The sequence below is a fragment of the Pseudophryne corroboree genome, chromosome 5, assembly GCF_028390025.1.
Source record: "Pseudophryne corroboree isolate aPseCor3 chromosome 5, aPseCor3.hap2, whole genome shotgun sequence".
In the NCBI taxonomy this organism is placed as follows: domain Eukaryota; kingdom Metazoa; phylum Chordata; class Amphibia; order Anura; family Myobatrachidae; genus Pseudophryne; species Pseudophryne corroboree.
This window is the reverse complement of record NC_086448.1, coordinates 668,741,902-668,762,057: the sequence shown is the minus strand read 5'-3', so window position 1 is coordinate 668,762,057 and position 20,156 is coordinate 668,741,902. Positions and strand designations below refer to the sequence as shown.

The 20,156-nt window shown below is 48.3% G+C and overlaps 1 protein-coding gene across 2 annotated transcripts in view; it reads left to right on the top strand.

Annotated features, from left to right (window-relative positions):
* Positions 1-20,156, top strand: part of ATP6V1H (ATPase H+ transporting V1 subunit H) — a 254,213-nt gene that overhangs the window by 52,869 nt on the left and 181,188 nt on the right. The gene's annotated exons all lie outside the window — the stretch shown is intronic.

The following is a 20,156-nucleotide window of genomic DNA, read 5'->3' as shown; positions in this document are numbered from 1 at the left end:
GTCAGGGGCTCTAAAACGCCCGCTACCTCAAGCAGACCCAGATGTCGACACTGATACTGACACCAGTGTCGACGACGATGAGTCAAACCTGATGCCCACTAAGGCCATTCACTGCATGATTGAGGCAATGAAAGAGGTGTTACACATTTCTGATATAACTACAGGTACCACTAAAAAGGGTATTATGTTTGGAGAGAAAAAACTACCTGTAGTTTTTCCCCCATCAGATGAATTAAATGAAGTGTGTGAAGAAGCGTGGGCTTTCCCTGATAAAAAATTGGTAATTCCTAAGAAGGTATTAATGGCGTTCCCTTTCCCGCCAGAGGATAGGTCACGTTGGGAAACACCCCCTAGAGTGGATAAAGCGCTCACACGTTTGTCTAAAAAGGTGGCACTACCGTCTCCGGATACGGCCGCCCTCAAGGAACCTGCTGATAGAAAGCAGGAGGCGATCCTGAAGTCTGTATATACACACACAGGCATTATACTTAGGCCAGCTATTGCGTCAGCCTGGATGTGCAGTGCTGCCGCTGCGTGGTCAGATAAACTGTCAGAAAATATTGACACATTAGACAGAGACACGATCCTGTTAACCATAGACCATATAAAAGACTCAGTCTTATATATGAGAGATGCACAGAGGGAAATCTGCCGACTGGCATCTAAAGTAAGTGCATTGTCCATTTCTGCTAGGAGAGGCTTATGGACTCGCCAGTGGACAGGAGATGCAGATTCAAAAAAGCACATGGAAGTGTTACCATATAAGGGTGAGGAATTATTTGGGGATGGTCTCTCGGACCTAGTTTCCACAGCAACGTCTGGGAAGTCAGCATTTTTACCCTATGTCCCCTCACAGCCTAAGAAGGCGCCGTTTTATCAGGTTCAGTCCTTTCGGACCCAGAAAAACAGGCGTGGAAAAGGCGGGTCTTTTCTGTCCAGAGGCAGAGGTAGGGGAAAAAGGCTGCAACAAACAGCAGGTTCCCAGGAGCAAAAGACCTCCCCCGCTTCTTCTTCCAAGTCCGCCGCATGACGGTGGGGCTCCACAGGCGGAGCCAGGTACGGTGGGGGGTCGCCTCAAAAATTTCAGCGATCAGTGGGTTCGCTCACAGGTGGATCCCTGGATCCTGCAAATAGTATCTCAGGGGTACAAGCTGGAATTCGAGGCGTCCCCACCCCACCGGTTCCTAAAATCTGCCTTGCCGATTGCTCCCTCAGACAGGGAGGCGGTGCTAGCGGCAATTCACAAGCTGTATTCCCAGCAGGTGATAATCAAGGTACCCCTACTTCAACAAGGCCGGGGTTATTATTCCACACTATTTGTGGTACCGAAACCGGACGGTTCGGTGAGACCCATTCTAAATTTGAAATCCTTGAACACATACATAAAGAAATTCAAGTTCAAGATGGAATCGCTCAGGGCGGTTATTGCAAGCCTGGACGAGGGGGATTACATGGTATCCCTGGACATCAAGGATGCTTACTTGCATGTCCCCATTTACCATCCTCACCAGGAGTACCTCAGATTTGTGGTACAGGATTGCCATTACCAATTCCAGACGCTGCCGTTTGGACTGTCCACGGCACCGAGGGTATTTACCAAGGTTATGGCGGAAATGATGATACTCCTTCGAAGAAAGGGAGTTCTAATTATCCCGTACTTGGACGATCTCCTAATAAAAGCGAGGTCCAAGGAACAGTTGTTGGTGGGAGTAGCACTATCTCAGGAAGTGCTGCACCAGCACGGCTGGATTCTGAATATCCCAAAGTCACAGCTGGTTCCGACGACACGGCTACTGTTCCTGGGTATGATTCTGGATACAGTCCAGAAAAAAGTGTTTCTCCCGGAGGAGAAAGCCAGGGAGTTGTCATCTCTAGTCAGAGACCTCCTGAAACCAAAACAGGTATCAGTGCATCGCTGCACGCGGGTCCTGGGAAAGATGGTGGCTTCTTACGAAGCAATTCCCTTCGGCAGGTTCCATGCCAGAATCTTTCAGTGGGACCTGTTGGACCAGTGGTCCGGATCGCATCTTCAGATGCATCGCTTAATAACCCTGTCTCCAAGAACCAGGGTGTCTCTACTGTGGTGGCTGCAGAGTGCCCATCTTCTAGAGGGCCGCAGGTTCGGCATACAGGACTGGGTCCTGGTGACCACGGATGCCAGCCTTCGAGGCTGGGGGGCAGTCACACAGGGAAGAAACTTCCAAGGACTATGGTCGAGTCAGGAGACTTCCCTTCACATAAATATTCTGGAACTAAGGGCCATCTACAATGCCCTAAGTCAAGCAAAATCCCTGCTCCTACACCAGCCGGTGCTGATCCAGTCAGACAACATCACGGCAGTCGCCCATGTAAATCGACAGGGCGGCACAAGAAGCAGGATGGCGATGGCAGAAGCCACAAGAATTCTCCGATGGGCGGAGAATCATGTACTAGCACTGTCAGCAGTGTTCATTCCGGGAGTGGACAACTGGGAAGCAGACTTCCTCAGCAGACACGACCTCCACCCGGGAGAGTGGGGACTTCATCCAGAAGTCTTCCAGATGCTGGTAAACCGTTGGAAAAAACCACAGGTGGACATGATGGCGTCCCGCCTCAACAAAAAGTTAAAAAGATATTGCGCCAGGTCAAGGGACCCTCAGGCGATAGCTGTGGACGCTCTAGTGACACCGTGGGTGTACCAGTCGGTTTATGTGTTCCCTCCTCTGCCTCTCATACCAAAGGTATTGAGAATAATAAGAAAGCGAGGAGTAAACACAATTCTCGTGGTTCCGGATTGGCCAAGACGAGCGTGGTACCCCGGAACTTCAAGAGATGCTCTCAGAGGACCCGTGGCCTCTACCGCTCAGACAGGACCTGATACAGCAGGGGCCCTGTCTGTTCCAAGACTTACCGCGGCTGCGTTTGACGGCATGGCGGTTGAACACCGGATCCTAAAGGAAAAGGGTATTCCGGAAGAAGTCATTCCTACGCTTATTAAGGCCAGGAAAGATGTTACGGCAACGCATTATCACCGCATATGGCGAAAATATGTTGCATGGTGCGAGGCCAATAAGGCCCCAACAGAGGAATTTCAACTAGGTCGATTTCTGCATTTCCTGCAAGCAGGAGTGGATATGGGCCTAAAACTAGGCTCCATTAAAGTACAGATCTCGGCTCTGTCGATTTTCTTTCAAAAAGAACTAGCTTCAGTACCTGAAGTTCAGACTTTTGTAAAGGGAGTGCTGCATATTCAGCCCCCGTTTGTGCCTCCGGTGGCACCTTGGGATCTCAACGTGATGTTGAGTTTCTTAAAATCACATTGGTTTGAGCCACTAAAAACCGTGGATCTGAAATATCTCACGTGGAAAGTGGTCATGTTATTAGCCTTGGCTTCAGCCAGGCGAGTGTCAGAATTGGCGGCTTTATCATGTAAAAGCCCTTATCTGATTTTCCATATGGATAGGGCAGAGTTGAGGACTCGTCCCCAATTTCTCCCTAAGGTGGTGTCAGCGTTTCACCTGAACCAGCCTATTGTGGTGCCGGCGGCTACTAGTGAATTGGAGGACTCCAAGTTGCTAGACGTTGTCAGGGCCCTGAAAATATATGTTTCCAGGACGGCTGGAGTCAGAAAATCTGACTCGCTGTTTATCCTGTATGCACCCAACAGCTGGGTGCTCCTGCTTCTAAGCAGTCTATTGCTCGCTGGATTTGTAGTACAATTCAGCTTGCACATTCTGTGGCAGGCATACCACAGCCAAAATCTGTAAAGGCCCATTCCACAAGGAAGGTGGGCTCATCTTGGGCGGCTGCCCGAGGGGTCTCGGCTTTACAACTTTGCCGAGCAGCTACTTGGTCAGGGGCAAATACGTTTGCAAAATTCTACAAATTTGATACCCTGGCTGAGGAGGACCTGGAGTTCTCTCATTCGGTGCTACAGAGTCATCCGCACTCTCCCGCCCGTTTGGGAGCTTTGGTATAATCCCCATGGTCCTTACGGAGTTCCCAGCATCCACTAGGACGTTAGAGAAAATAAGAATTTACTCACCGGTAATTCTATTTCTCGTAGTCCGTAGTGGATGCTGGGCGCCCATCCCAAGTGCGGATTGTCTGCAATACTTGTAAATAGTTATTGTTAACTAAAGGGTTATTGTTGAGCCATCTGTTGAGAGGCTCAGTTGTTTTCATACTGTCAAACTGGATATAGTATCACGAGTTGTACGGTGTGATTGGTGTGGCTGGTAAGAGTCTTACCCGGGATTCTAAATCCTTCCTTATTATGTCTGCTCGTCCGGGCACGGTGTCCTAACTGAGGCTTGGAGGAGGGTCATGGTGGGAGGAGCCAGTGCACACCAGGTAGTCATAAATCTTTCTAGAGTGCCCAGCCTCCTTCGGAGCCCGCTATTCCCCATGGTCCTTACGGAGTTCCCAGCATCCACTACGGACTACGAGAAATAGAATTACCGGTGAGTAAATTCTTATTTTCTCTGACGTCCTAGTGGATGCTGGGAACTCCGTAAGGACCATGGGGAATAGCGGCTCCGCAGGAGACTGGGCACAAAAGTAAAGCTTTAGGACTACCTGGTGTGCACTGGCTCCTCCCCCTATGACCCCCCTCCAAGCCTCAGTTAGATTTTTGTGCCCGGCCGAGAAGGGTGCATTCTAGGACTCTCCTGAGTTTCTAAGAAAAAGTTTAGTTTTAGGTTTCTTATTTTCAGTGAGACCTGCTGGCAACAGGCTCACTGCATCGAGGGACTAAGGGGAGAAGAAGCGAACCTGCCTGCTTGCAGCCAGCTTGGGCTTCTTGGCTACTGGACACCATTAGCTCCAGAGGGACCGACCACAGGCCCAGCCTCGGAGTCCGGTCCCAGAGCCGCGCCGCCGGCCCCCTTACAGAGCCAGAAGCAAGAAGAGGTCCGGAAAATCGGCGGCAGAAGACATCAGTCTTCAACAAGGTAGCGCACAGCACTGCAGCTGTGCGCCATTGCTCCTCAGGCACACTTCACACTCCGGTCACTGAGGGTGCAGGGCGCTGGGGGGGGGGCGCCCTGAGCAGCAATAAAAACACCTTGGCTGGCGAAAATACCTCACATATAGCCCCCTGGGCTATATGGATGTATTTTAACCCCTGCCAGAATACAGCAAAAAGCGGGAGAAAAGTCCGCCGAGAAGGGGGCGGAGCCTATCTCCTCAGCACACAGGCGCCATTTTCCCTCACAGCTCCGCTGGAAGGACGTCTCCCTGACTCTCCCCTGCAGTCCTGCACTACAGAAAAGGGTAAAACAAGAGAGGGGGGCACTAATTGGGCGCAGTATTAACATAACAGCAGCTATAAGGGGAAAAACACTTATATAAGGTTATCCCTATATATATATATATATATATATATATATATATATATATATATATATATATATATATATAGCGCTCTGGTGTGTGCTGGCATACTCTCCCTCTGTCTCCCCAAAGGGCTAGTGGGGTCCTGTCCTCTATCAGAGCATTCCCTGTGTGTGGGCTGTGTGTCGGTACGATTGTGTCGACATGTTTGAGGAGGAAAATGATGTGGAGGCGGAGCAATTGCCGGTAATGGTGATGTCACCCCCTAGGGAGTCGACACCTGAGTGGATGAACTTATGGAAGGACTTACGTGATAGTGTCAGCTCTTTACAAAAGACAATTGATGACATGAGACAGCCGGCTACTCCGCTTGTGCCTGTCCAGGCGTCTCAAAGGCCATCAGGGGCTCTAAAACGCCCGTTACCTCAGATGGCAGATACAGACGCCGACACGGATACTGACTCCAGTGTCGACGGTGAAGAGACAAATGTGACTTCCAGTAGGGCCACACGTTACATGATTGAGGCAATGAAAGATGTTTTACACATTTCTGATAGTACAAGTACCACTAAAAAGGGTATTATGTTTGGTGAGAAAAAACTACCCGTAGTTTTTCCTGCATCTGATGAATTAAATGAAGTGTGTGATGAAGCGTGGGTTTCCCCCGATAAAAAACTGATAATTCCTAAAAAGTTATTGGCATCATTCCCTTTCCCGCCAGAGGATAGGGCACGTTGGGAAACACCCCCTAGGGTGGATAAAGCGCTCACACGCTTGTCAAAACAAGTGGCACTACCGTCTCCTGATACGGCCGCCCTTAAGGAACCTGCTGACAGAAAGCAGGAGAATATCCTAAAATGTATATACACACATACTGGTGTTATACTGCGACCAGCAATCGCCTCAGCCTGGATGTGCAGTGCTGGGGTGGCTTGGTCGGATTCCCTGACTGACAATATTGATACCCTGGATAGGGATAGTATATTACTGACTATAGAGCATTTAAAAGATGCATTTTTATATATGCGTGATGCACAGAGGGATATTTGCCGACTGGCATCAAGAGTAAGTGCGCTGTCCATTTCTGCCAGGAGGGGGTTATGGACGCGGCAGTGGTCAGGTGATGCGGATTCCAAAAGGCATATGGAAGTATTACCTTATAAAGGGGAGGAGTTATTTGGGGTAGGTCTATCAGACCTGGTGGCCACGGCGACTGCTGGGAAATCCACATTTTTACCCCAGGTAGCCTCTCAACATAAGAAGACGCCGTATTATCAGGCGCAGTCCTTTCGGCCCCATAAGGGTAAGAGGGCAAAAGGCTCCTCTTTTCTGCCCCGTGGCAGAGGAAGAGGAAAAAGGCTGCAGCAGACAGCCAGTTCCCAGGAACAGAAGCCCTCTCCCGCTTCTGCCAAGTCCTCAGCATGACGCTGGGGCTTTACAAGTGGACTCGGGTACGGTAGGGGCCCGTCTCAAGAATTTCAGCGGGCAGTGGGCTCACTCACAAGTGGACCCCTGGATCCTTCAGGTGGTATCTCAGGGGTACAAATTGGAATTCGAGACGTCTCCCCCTCGCCGTTTCCTAAAGTTTGCTTTACCGACGTCTCCCTCCGACCGGGAGGCGGTATTGGAAGCCTTTCACAAGCGGTATTCCCAGCGGGTGATAATCAAGGTACCCCTCCTGCAACAGGGAAAGGGGTATTATTCCACACTGTTTGTGGTACCGAAGCCGGACGGCTCGGTGAGACCTATTTTAAATCTAAAATCTTTGAACACTTACATACAGAGGTTCAAATTCAAGATGGAGTCACTCAGAGCAGTGATCGCGAACCTGGAAGAAGGGGATTATATGGTGTCTCTGGACATCAAGGATGCTTACCTCCATGTCCCAATTTACCCTTCTCATCAAGGGTACCTCAGGTTTGTGGTACAGAACTGCCACTATCAGTTTCAGACGCTGCCGTTTGGATTGTCCACGGCGCCCCGGGTCTTTACCAAAGTAATGGCCGAAATGATGATACTCCTTCGAAAGAAAGGAGTTTTGATTATCCCTTACTTGGACGATCTCCTGATAAGGGCAAGATCCAGGGAACAGTTGGTAGTCGGAGTAGCACTTTCTCAAGTAGTGCTGCGGCAACACGGTTGGATTCTCAATATCCCAAAATCGCAGCTGATCCCGACGACACGTCTTCTATTCCTTGGAATGATCCTGGACACAGTCCAGAAAAAGGTGTTTCTCCCGGAAGAGAAAGCCAGGGAGTTATCCGAGCTAGTCAGAAACCTACTAAAACCAGGCCAAGTATCAGTGCATCAATGCACAAGGGTCCTGGGAAAAATGGTGGCTTCCTACGAAGCAATCCCGTTCGGCAGATTCCACGCAAGAACATTCCAGTGGGACCTGCTGGACAAATGGTCCGGATCGCATCTTCAGATGCATCAGCGGATAACCCTGTCTCCAAGGACAAGGGTGTCTCTCCTGTGGTGGTTGCAGAGTGCTCATCTTCTCGAGGGCCGCAGATTCGGCATTCAGGACTGGGTCCTGGTGACCACAGATGCCAGCCTGCGAGGTTGGGGAGCAGTCACACAGGGAAGAAATTTCCAGGGCTTGTGGTCAAGCCTGGAGACATCACTTCACATAAATATTCTGGAGTTGAGAGCCATTTACAATGCTCTAAGCCAAGCAAGACCTCTGCTTCAAGGTCTGCCGATACTGATCCAGTCGGACAACATCACGGCAGTCGCCCACGTAAACAGACAGGGCGGCACAAGAAGCAGGAGGGCAATGGCAGAAGTTGCAAGGATTCTTCGCTGGGCGGAAAATCATGTGATAGCACTGTCAGCAGTGTTCATTCCGGGAGTGGACAACTGGGAAGCAGACTTCCTCAGCAGGCACGACCTCCACCCGGGAGAGTGGGGACTTCACCCAGAAGTCTTCCACATGATTGTAAACCGTTGGGAAAAACCAAAGGTGGACATGATGGCGTCCCGCCTCAACAAAAAACTGGACAGGTATTGCGCCAGGTCAAGGGACCCTCAGGCAATAGCTGTGGACGCTCTGGTAACACCGTGGGTGTACCAGTCAGTGTATGTGTTCCCTCCTCTGCCTCTCATACCCAAGGTACTGAGAATTATAAGACGGAGAGGAGTGAGAACTATACTCGTGGCTCCGGATTGGCCAAGAAGGACTTGGTACCCGGAACTTCAAGAGATGCTCACAGAGGACCCATGGCCTCTACCTCTAAGAAGGGACCTGCTCCAGCAAGGACCCTGTCTGTTCCAAGACTTACCGCGGCTGCGTTTGACGGCATGGCGGTTGAACGCCGGATCCTGAAAGAGAAAGGCATTCCGGAGGAAGTCATCCCTACCCTGATCAAAGCCAGGAAGGATGTAACCATAAAGCATTATCACCGCATTTGGCGGAAATACGTTGCGTGGTGCGAGGCCAGGAAGGCCTCTACGGAGGAATTTCAACTGGGTCGATTCCTACATTTCCTGCAGACAGGAGTGTCTATGGGCCTCAAATTGGGATCCATAAAGGTTCAGATTTCGGCCCTGTCGATTTTCTTCCAGAAAGAACTGGCTTCAGTGCCTGAAGTTCAGACGTTTGTCAAGGGGGTGCTGCATATACAGCCTCCTTTTGTGCCTCCAGTGGCACCTTGGGATCTCAATGTCGTTTTGGGGTTCCTAAAATCACATTGGTTTGAACCGCTTAAATCTGTGGATTTAAAATATCTCACGTGGAAAGTGGTCATGTTGTTGGCCTTGGCTTCGGCCAGGCGCGTGTCAGAATTGGCGGCTTTATCCTGTAAAAGCCCTTACCTGATTTTTCATACGGACAGGGCAGAATTGAGGACTCGTCCTCAATTTCTCCCTAAGGTGGTTTCAGCGTTTCACCTGAACCAGCCTATTGTGGTACCTGCGGCTACTAGGGACTTGGAGGACTCCAAGTTACTGGACGTAGTCAGGGCCCTGAAAATATATGTTTCCAGGACGGCTGGAGTCAGAAAATCTGACTCGCTGTTTATTCTGTATGCACCCAACAAGCTGGGTGCTCCTGCTTCTAAGCAGACTATTGCTCGTTGGATTTGTAGTACAATTCAGCTTGCACATTCTGTGGCAGGCCTGCCACAGCCAAAATCTGTAAAAGCCCATTCCACACGGAAGGTGGGCTCTTCTTGGGCGGCTGCCCGAGGGGTCTCGGCTCTACAACTTTGCCGAGCAGCTACTTGGTCAGGGGCAAATACGTTTTCTAAATTCTACAAATTTGATACCCTGGCTGAGGAGGACCTGGAGTTCTCTCATTCGGTGCTGCAGAGTCATCCGCACTCTCCCGCCCGTTTGGGAGCTTTGGTATAATCCCCATGGTCCTTACGTAGTGCCCAGCATCCACTAGGACGTCAGAGAAAATAAGAATTTACTTACCGATAATTCTATTTCTCGTAGTCCGTAGTGGATGCTGGGCGCCCATCCCAAGTGCGGATTGTCTGCAATACTTGTACATAGTTATTGTTAACTAATTCGGGTTATTGTTATTGTGAGCCATCTTTCCAGAGGCTCCTCTGTTATCATGCTGTTAACTGGGTTCATATCACAAGTTGTACGGTGTGATTGGTGTGGCTGGTATGAGTCTTACCCGGGATTCATGAATCCTTCCTTATTGTGTACGCTCGTCCGGGCACAGTATCCTAACGGAGGCTTGGAGGGGGGTCATAGGGGGAGGAGCCAGTGCACACCAGGTAGTCCTAAAGCTTTACTTTTGTGCCCAGTCTCCTGCGGAGCCGCTATTCCCCATGGTCCTTACGGAGTTCCCAGCATCCACTACGGACTACGAGAAATAGAATTATCGGTAAGTAAATTCTTATTAAAACATTGTTAAACACGCCTTTGAAAAATAACACATCTACATTGTTTCTTCTTTGCTCAGGAAATTACTGTTGTAACTAACAATTCTATTTCTTAGTGCAAATATATTGTTATATGTGGTGATGACGGCTTACTACAAGCAAATAATGCAGTTAATTTGGTGCTTGAGGGGATCTTAAAATACATCTTCAGATAAACTATGACCTAGCTCAAGGTCTGAAACCGAAGCTACCCTACAAGGACAACTACATTTGGTGTAAAAGTATAATAACCCTTATGTGTATTTATAGGGTTTTTTTTTTTACCCATTTTCTATCCTCCACAAGTGTGTGGTATTTTTTTTTTCCTTTATTCAGTTGTCCTTGGTTCTGCACCCCCACTTTCTACTTGTCTGCGTGCCAGTAGAGCTGCATAAAGTTTCCTATATGGGCAGCAAGTCCGAGTCCCGGATTTATTAAGTGATAGTTTGCAAGGATATTTGAAACCAACTACTGTAGATCCACTGTGGATTGATGGCAGGGTCTAAGCTCAAATACAACATTTACTAACAGTTGATTTGAGGTTCTAAAAAGAACTTAGTCGATCTCTTATGCTTTCAAAACCCCTATCCCAATAAAAAAATTGACTGCATACCTGCTGTGGTTTAAAAGCCTTCACAGATGATAATAAAAAAGACAAATGTTAAAAATGTAACTTCAGTTTACAAAAAATAAATGTGACATAATATAATGAATTTAATTGACAATTTCACATAATTCTGAGGAATAAAAATATTAGCCATTTAAGTTGTTACCTTAAGGGAACGTGCAAAAGCTGACTCTGGGAGACAATATGACGTTATAGTTGCAATGAATATGATTTATTTGTTAAAGTTAAAACGTTGTTTCTCTGACGTCCTAGTGGATGCTGGGAACTCCGTAAGGACCATGGGGAATAGCGGCTCCGCAGGAGACTGGGCACAAAAAGTAAAAGCTTTAGACTAGCTGGTGTGCACTGGCCCCTCCCCCTATGACCCTCCTCCAAGCCTCCGTTAGATTTTTGTGCCCGAACGAGAAGGGTGCAAGCTAGGTGGCTCTCCTGAGCTGCTTAGAAGTAAAAGTTTAAATAGGTTTTTTATTTTCAGTGAGTCCTGCTGGCAACAGGCTCACTGCATCGTGGGACTAAGGGGAGAAGAAGCGAACTCACCTGACTGCAGAGTGGATTGGGCTTCTTGGCTACTGGACATTAGCTCCAGAGGGACGATCACAGGTTCAGCCTGGATGGGTCCCGGAGCCGCGCCGCCGGCCCCCTTACAGAGCCAGAAGAGCGAAGAGGTCCGGAGAAAGCGGCGGCAGAAGACGTTCCTGTCTTCAAATAAGGTAGCGCACAGCACTGCAGCTGTGCGCCATTGCTCTCAGCACACTTCACACTCCGGTCACTGAGGGTGCAGGGCGCTGGGGGGGAGCGCCCTGAGACGCAATAAAAACGATATAAAAACCTTATATGGCTAAAAAAAATGCATCACATATAGCTCCTGGGCTATATGGATGCATTTATCCCCTGCCAGTTTCCTGAAAAAAGCGGGAGAAAAGGCCGCCATGAAGGGGGCGGAGCCTTTCTCCTCAGCACACAAGCGCCATTTTCTTTCACAGCTCCGCTGGAAGGACGGCTCCCTGACTCTCCCCTGCAGTCCTGCACTACAGAAACAGGGTAAAACAGAGAGGGGGGCACTATTGGCAGCTAATATATAAATACAGCAGCTATAACAGGGAGTAACACTTATATAAGGTTATCCCTGTATATATATAGCGCTCTGGTGTGTGCTGGCAAACTCTCCCTCTGTCTCCCCAAAGGGCTAGTGGGGTCCTGTCCTCTATCAGAGCATTCCCTGTGTGTGTGCTGGGTGTCGGTACGATTGTGTCGACATGTATGAGGAGGAAAATGATGTGGAAGCAGAGCAATTGCCTGTGTTAGTGATGTCACCCCCTAGGGAGTCGACACCTGACTGGATGGTAGTAATTAAAGAATTACGTGACCATGTCAGCACTTTGCAAAAAACTGTTGACGACATGAGACAGCCGACAAATCAATTAGTGCCTGTTCAGGCGTCTCAGACACCGTCAGGGGCGCTAAAACGCCCGTTACCTCATATGGTCGACACAGACCCTGACACGGATACTGAATCCAGTGTCGACGGTGACGAGACAAACGTAATGTCCAGTAGGGCCACACGTTACATGATCACGGCAATGAAGGAGGCATTGAACATTTCTGACACTACAAGTACCACAAAAAAGGGTATTATGTGGGGTGTGAAAAAACTACCAGTGGTTTTTCCTGAGTCAGATGAATTAAATGAGGTGTGTGATAAAGCGTGGGTTTCCCCCGATAAAAAACTGCTGATTTCTAATAAATTATTGGCACTATACCCTTTCCCGCCAGAGGTTAGGGCACGTTGAGAAACACCCCCTAGGGTAGATAAGGCGCTCACACGCTTATCAAAACAAGTGGCGTTACCGTCTCCTGATACGGCCGTTCTCAAGGAACCAGCTGATAGAAGGCTGGAAAATATCTTAAAAGGTATATACACACATACCGGTGTTATACTGCGACCAGCGATCGCCTCAGCCTGGATGTGCAGCGCTGGAGTGGCTTGGTCGGATTCCCTGACTGAAAATATTGATACCCTGGATAGGGACAGTATATTATTAACTATAGAGCATTTAAAGGATGCATTACTATATATGCGAGATGCACAGAGGGATATTTGCACCCTGGCATCTAGAGTAAGTGCGATGTCCATTTCTGCCAGAAGAACGTTATGGACGCGACAGTGGTCAGGTGATGCGGATTCCAAACGACATATGGAAGTATTGCCGTATAAAGGGGAGGAGTTATTTGGGGTCGGTCTATCGGACCTGGTGGCCACGGCAACGGCTGGAAAATCCACCTTTTTACCCCAGGTCACCTCTCAGCAGAAAAAGACACCGTCTTTTCAAACCCAGTCCTTTCGTCCCTATAAGGGCAAGAGGGAAAAAGGCCGCTCGTTCCTGCCCCGGGGCAGAGGAAGGGGAAAAAGACTGCACCATGCAGCCTCTTCCCAGGAGCAGAAGCCCTCCCCCGCTTCTGCCAAGTCCTCAGCATGACGCTGGGGCTCTGCAAGCAGACTCGGGCACGGTGGGGGGCCGTCTCAAGAATTTCAGCGCGCAGTGGGCTCACTCGCAAGTGGACCCCTGGATCCTGCAGGTAGTATCACAGGGGTACAAATTGGAATTCGAGACGTCTCCCCCTCGCCGGTTCCTGAAGTCTGCTCTACCAACGTCTCCCTCCGACAGGGAGGCAGTATTGGAAGCTGTTCACAAGCTGTATTCCCAGCAGGTGATAATCAAGGTACCCCTCCAACAACAGGGAAAGGGGTATTATTCCACGCTGTTTGTGGTACCGAAGCCGGACGGCTCGGTGAGACCAATTTTAAATCTAAAATCTTTGAACACTTACATAAAAAGGTTCAAATTCAAGATGGAGTCACTCAGAGCAGTGATAGCGAACCTGGAAGAAGGGGACTATATGGTATCTCTAAACATCAAGGATGCTTATCTCCATGTCCCAATCTACCCTTCTCACCAAGGGTACCTCAGGTTTGTGATACAAAACTGTCATTATCAGTTTCAGACGCTGCCGTTTGGATTGTCCACGGCACCACGGGTCTTTACCAAGGTAATGGCCGAAATGATGATTCTTCTTCGAAGAAAAGGCGTATTAATTATCCCTTACTTGGACGATCTCCTGATAAGGGCAAGGTCCAGGGAACAGTTAGAGGTCGGAGTAGCACTATCTCAGGTAGTGCTACGTCAGCACGGGTGGATTCTAAATATCCCAAAATCACAGCTGATTCCAACAACACGTCTACTGTTCCTAGGGATGATTCTGGACACAGTCCAGAAAAAGGTGTTTCTCCCGGAGGAGAAGGCCAGGGAGTTATCCGAGCTAGTCAGGAACCTCCTAAAACCAGGACAAGTGTCAGTGCATCAGTGCACGAGAGTCCTGGGAAAAATGGTGGCTTCTTACGAAGCGATTCCATTCGGAAGATTCCATGCAAGAACTTTTCAGTGGGATCTGCTGGACAAATGGTCCGGATCGCATCTTCAGATGCATCAGCGGATAACCCTATCTCCAAGGACAAGGGTATCTCTCCTGTGGTGGTTACAGAAGGCTCATCTTCTAGAGGGCCGCAGATTCGGCATTCAGGATTGGATGCTGGTAACCACGGATGCCAGCCTGAGAGGCTGGGGAGCAGTCACACAGGGAAGAAATTTCCAGGGCTTGTGGTCAAGCATGGAAACGTCTCTTCACATAAATATCCTAGAGCTAAGGGCCATTTACAATGCCCTAAGTCAAGCAAGGCCTCTGCTTCAGGGTCAACCGGTATTGATCCAGTCGGACAACATCACGGCTGTCGCCCACGTAAACAGACAGGGCGGCACAAGAAGCAGGAGGGCAATGGCAGAAGCTGCAAGGATTCTCCGCTGGGCGGAAAATCATGTGATAGCACTGTCAGCAGTGTTCATTCCGGGAGTGGACAACTGGGAAGCAGACTTCCTCAGCAGACACGACCTCCACCCGGGGGAGTGGGGACTTCATCCAGAAGTCTTCCAAGTGATTGTAAACCGTTGGGAAAAACCAAAGGTGGACATGATGGCGTCCCGTCTCAACAAGAAACTGGACAGATATTGCGCCAGGTCAAGGGACCCTCAGGCAATAGCGGTGGACGCTCTGGTAACTCCGTGGGTGTTCCAGTCGGTATATGTGTTCCCTCCTCTTCCTCTCATACCAAAAGTACTGAGAATCCTAAGAAGGAGAGGAGTAAGAACGATACTCGTGGCTCCGGATTGGCCAAGAAGAACTTGGTACCCGGAGCTGCAAGAGATGCTCACGGAGGACCCGTGGCCTCTACCTCTAAGGAAGGACCTGCTCCAGCAGGGACCTTGTCTGTTCCAAGACTTACCGCGGCTGCGTTTGACGGCATGGCGGTTGAACGCCGGATCCTGAAGGAAAAAGGCATTCCAGATGAAGTCATCCCTACCCTGATCAAGGCCAGGAAGGATGTAACTGCAAAACATTAGCATCGCATTTGGCGAAAATATGTTGCGTGGTGTGAGGCCAAGAAGGCCCCTACGGAGGAATTTCAACTGGGTCGTTTCCTACATTTCCTGCAAGCAGGATTGTCTATGGGCCTAAAATTAGGATCCATTAAGGTTCAAATCTCGGCCCTGTCGATCTTCTTCCAGAAAGAACTGGCTTCAGTGCCTGAAGTTCAGACGTTTGTCAAAGGGGTACTGCATATACAGCCTCCTTTTGTGCCTCCAGTGGCACCTTGGGATCTCAATGTAGTTTTAGGGTTCCTAAAATCACATTGGTTTGAACCACTTGCCACAGTGGATTTGAAATATCTCACATGGAAAGTGGTAATGCTGTTGGCCCTGGCTTCAGCCAGGCGCGTATCAGAATTGGCGGCTTTATCCTATAAAAGCCCTTACCTGATATTTCATTCGGATAGGGCGGAATTGAGGACTCGTCCTCAATTTCTCCCTAAGGTGGTTTCAGCGTTTCACATGAATCAACCTATTGTGGTACCTGTGGCTACTAGGGACTTGGAGGACTCCAAGTTGCTGGACGTAGTCAGGGCCCTGAAAATATATGTTTCCAGGACGGCTGGAGTCAGAAAATCTGACTCTCTGTTTATACTGTATGCACCCAACAAGCTGGGTGCTCCTGCTTCTAAGCAGACGATTGCTCGTTGGATTTGTAGTACAATTCAACTTGCACATTCTGTGGCAGGCCTGCCACAGCCAAAATCTGTAAAAGCCCATTCCACAAGGAAGGTGGGCTCATCTTGGGCGGCTGCCCGAGGGGTCTCGGCTTTACAACTTTGCCGAGCAGCTACTTGGTCAGGGGCAAACACGTTTGCTAAATTCTACAAATTTGATATCCTGGCTGAGGAGGACCTGGAGTTCTCTCATTCGGTGCTGCAGAGTCATCCGCACTCTCCCGCCCGTTTGGAGCTTTGGTATAATCCCCATGGTCCTTACGGAGTTCCCAGCATCCACTAGGACGTCAGAGAAAATAAGAATTTACTTACCGATAATTCTATTTCTCATAGTCCGTAGTGGATGCTGGGCGCCCATCCCAAGTGCGGATTGTCTGCAATACTTGTATATAGTTATTGTTACAAACAAATCGGGTTGTTTATTGTTGGAAGCCATCTTTTCAGAGGCTCCTACGGTTATCATACTGTTAACTGGGTTCAGATCACGAGTTGTACGGTGTGATTGGTGTGGCTGGTATGAGTCTTACCCGGGATTCAAGATCCTTCCTTATTATGTACGCTCGTCCGGGCACAGTATCTTAACTGAGGCTTGGAGGAGGGTCATAGGGGGAGGAGCCAGTGCACACCAGCTAGTCTAAAGCTTTTACTTTTTGTGCCCAGTCTCCTGCGGAGCCGCTATTCCCCATGGTCCTTACGGAGTTCCCAGCATCCACTACGGACTATGAGAAATAGAATTATCGGTAAGTAAATTCTTATTTTTTCTAACAACATTGAATCCTGTTTTTAGTGTTGCTAATAATATAGGCTAACCCTTATGAGGCTTGTGACACTGACATAACTCAAAAATGGCTATGGCTGTCTAAGTCTACTAGAAAAAGGTCGACTACAAAAGGTCGACACAGGAACTGGTTGACATTAAGGTTTTTAAAAGTGTTTTTTTTTTTTTGTGTGTTTATGCCTAAAAGTGCCTGGGAATCCCAATTAGTCCTAATCTGACCTACAGTAATTAGATGTGTTTCCCCCCCCCCCCTCTCATTGGTCTTTTTAATCTAGCCTAGTCGATGGACTTTGAAAGTGTGTTGAAGGTTTGGTCAATAAGTTTTGCATTTCTTATAGGAAAGATATTTACAGTTTCTGATTAATTTGTATCCTTATACCTGACCGTCGTTTCGAGGGCTTTACTAAAAACTCTTTAGTACTCTTCATTTTCTCTTTGCAACAAAACTAATCATGTTTGGTGCTGATACTTGAGAAGGGAAAGTAGCTAGAATATTCAGGGCACGAGGCACTGTTATATATGGTGTATATAGCTAGTAGTGAGCAGAATATGGTACAGTAAATTAGAAGAACGTAATTTTGTAGCCCATGTAACATCACATAAAATAATGATTACAAGGAGGCTCAGAACATTACACAGAACTATATAAAATCACAGATCTGTATGTCGGGAGTAGTCCGCATCAAGCAATAAGATCTGCCTATTTCTCTTAATATTAGCCTACCTATCACAGCTGCAGTTTTAATAATGGAAATGTTCTTTTTCCGTTGAAAAAAAATTTGCATAAGGAAAACTTGTGGGTCTGATGCAAAGGTACAGGGATATGTATGTGCCTTTTATACAACAGGCGCATGTGTTATGCCAATTGGTGACTCTGATCAGGCAACTAGAAGGTGTTTGAATGTGGACATTATGTCAGTGGTGGGGTTATTTTTGTTGATTGGTTAAAAGCCCTCATCTGATTATAGCCAGTTTAATAGAATAATAAAAAAGCTACTATATTTTTTTATTTTTAATTCTGCATACATATTACTAAGTAGGACAGCTTACATGGGCAGTATGTGCATGTCCTACACATTTACTCTCCATTCAAGATGGGATGTGTTAAGGGCCCTGCACACTCGGCGAACCGCTGCCGAGCTGCCCTACGGCCGCCGGGCAACCAGGTGACGGGGGGAGTGAAGTTTCTTCGCTCCCCCCGTCACCCGACTCCATAGCAGTGCATGCTAATATGGACGAGATTGTCCATATTGGCTTGCATGCATAAGCGACCCGGACCAACGATGAATGAGCGCGGGGCCGCGTATCGTACATCGTTGGTGCCTACACACTGAACGATATGAACGAGTTCTCGTTCATTAATGAACGAGAACGTTCATATCGTTCAGGGAAATCTTTAAGTGTGTAGGGCCATGTACAGTACAGTGGAAGTATTTTGGGCTGGCTCATCCAAAACATCCAAGTGCCACAAGTGCTTAATGGGACATCTGCCACTGCGTGTAACCACTATGAGGTGGTGAACATTATCTAAATAGTCGTTCATTCATCTAAGGGGCGTGGGCACACCTTTGAACTTGGCCGTGCCCGCTCTTGTTGGTGGGGCCTGACACATGTCACTGCAGTACTGCCTATTAACTACCAGTAAGGGATGGATGATCGGAGAGTCTGGATCGATATGGGATCTTGTGTATTGGCGTGATTATCGTCAGGGGAAACATTTTTTTTTTTTTTTTTGTCATGCAGTCATTCATGCATGTTTACAGGAGACCCTCTTAATTCACAGAATGCAGAACTGTTCTCTAATCGCGCAAAAAAACAATTATTCATGTAGTCTATGCAGTACATTGGGCCTTATTCAGTTTTCTTAGCAAACCAAAAAAGTTAGCAATTGGGCAAAACCATGTTGTACTGCATCGGGGGCAGATGTAACATGTGCAACAATGTTTTAAAGTGGCAATTGTTTAAAACACAAAACCAGGTTGGTTTTGCCTTTTAAATGATTGCCACTTTAAAACACCAGGCAGTTTCTTAAAGTGCCAGGCTTCAGTGGACCCGATCTATTACCCCATGGTAATCTAGTATTCCCCAGTATCCACTACCGACTACGAGAAAATGAATTACCATTAGGTATTAAATTCCTTTTTTTTTCTTTTTTTTCTTTTATTTGCTGCTCACCACCCCTTTTATGGTATTTCCCAAATTTGTTGGTCCTTTTTCACCATTAATATTCATTCATTTACACAGTATGGGATCTGACTAATAGGCCCTACACACATGCCGATTTTTTTGAAAGATGTGAACGATCTCGTTCATATCTTTCAGTGTGGATGCTCCAGCGATGAACGATGAGCGGCCCCGCGCTCGTTCATCGCTAGTCCCCCGTCGGCTGTGCATGCAGGCCAATATGGACGATCTCGTCCATATTTGCCTGCACTTCAATGGAGCCGCGTGACGGGGGGAGTGAAGAAACTTCACTCCCCCCGTCACTGCCCCCCCGCCGCCGGGTCGGCCGTATCCGCCGTCGGGCAGCTCGGTGGTGGATCGGCATGTCTGTAGGGCCCATAAGTGTCAAAGAACCATCCGGACAGTAGCAGTGCTAGGTGCGGGCAGGCATGGCCATTTCCCGGGATGCTATGGCCTGGGAACACAGTAGCATTCACACAGCCGGCCGCCTGCCTGATCTCACCCGCCGCCACCGCTATTATATTTACGTACTGCTGATTAGTGCCTGCACCTGTCAATTGTCGCTCCTGTGTACTCATATTCTGCTCTCTGTGACTGCCAGCTAATGATAGAGCATCAATACACAAGATGTCGGGTGGGGGGGTGAGGATGGAATCACATGCCCCACCATCCTGGTGCTTACACACCTCCCGTGTCATCTTGGGGGTCCCCGCTGCTCTCAGATGGTAACTAGATGGGGGAGGGCGGCAAGCAGAGGACCTCCCACAGGACCATCAAGTTCTATCTATCTATCTATCTATCTATCTATCTATCTATCTATCTATCTATCTATCTATCTCTATCTATATCTATCTATTCTCAAGTTCTCTCAATATATCTCATTGCACTTCTGGGTTTTGGCTCCTGGGAGTTCCTACACCGTGCATGAACAGAGGGACACGGTGGTCCCTGACCCCCAGGGGGGGTGCTGGGAGGGATTAATTTGGATCCCTCTCCGGCAGAATGCAGAGAGAAGCTCAAATATGTCCAGCATCGGAGCCCGCTATTGAGGAGCTTAGTACATATGGAAAATGTGGCCACAGTCCGAAAACTGTATTTTGGGGGGGTTTTGGTTGCATTTTCCCTTTAGTACATCCCACCCTGTATATTAAAACATGGTTGATCAAGATTTTAATACATAGCAATGTTTCACAGTATTAATATAATAAGCAGGAT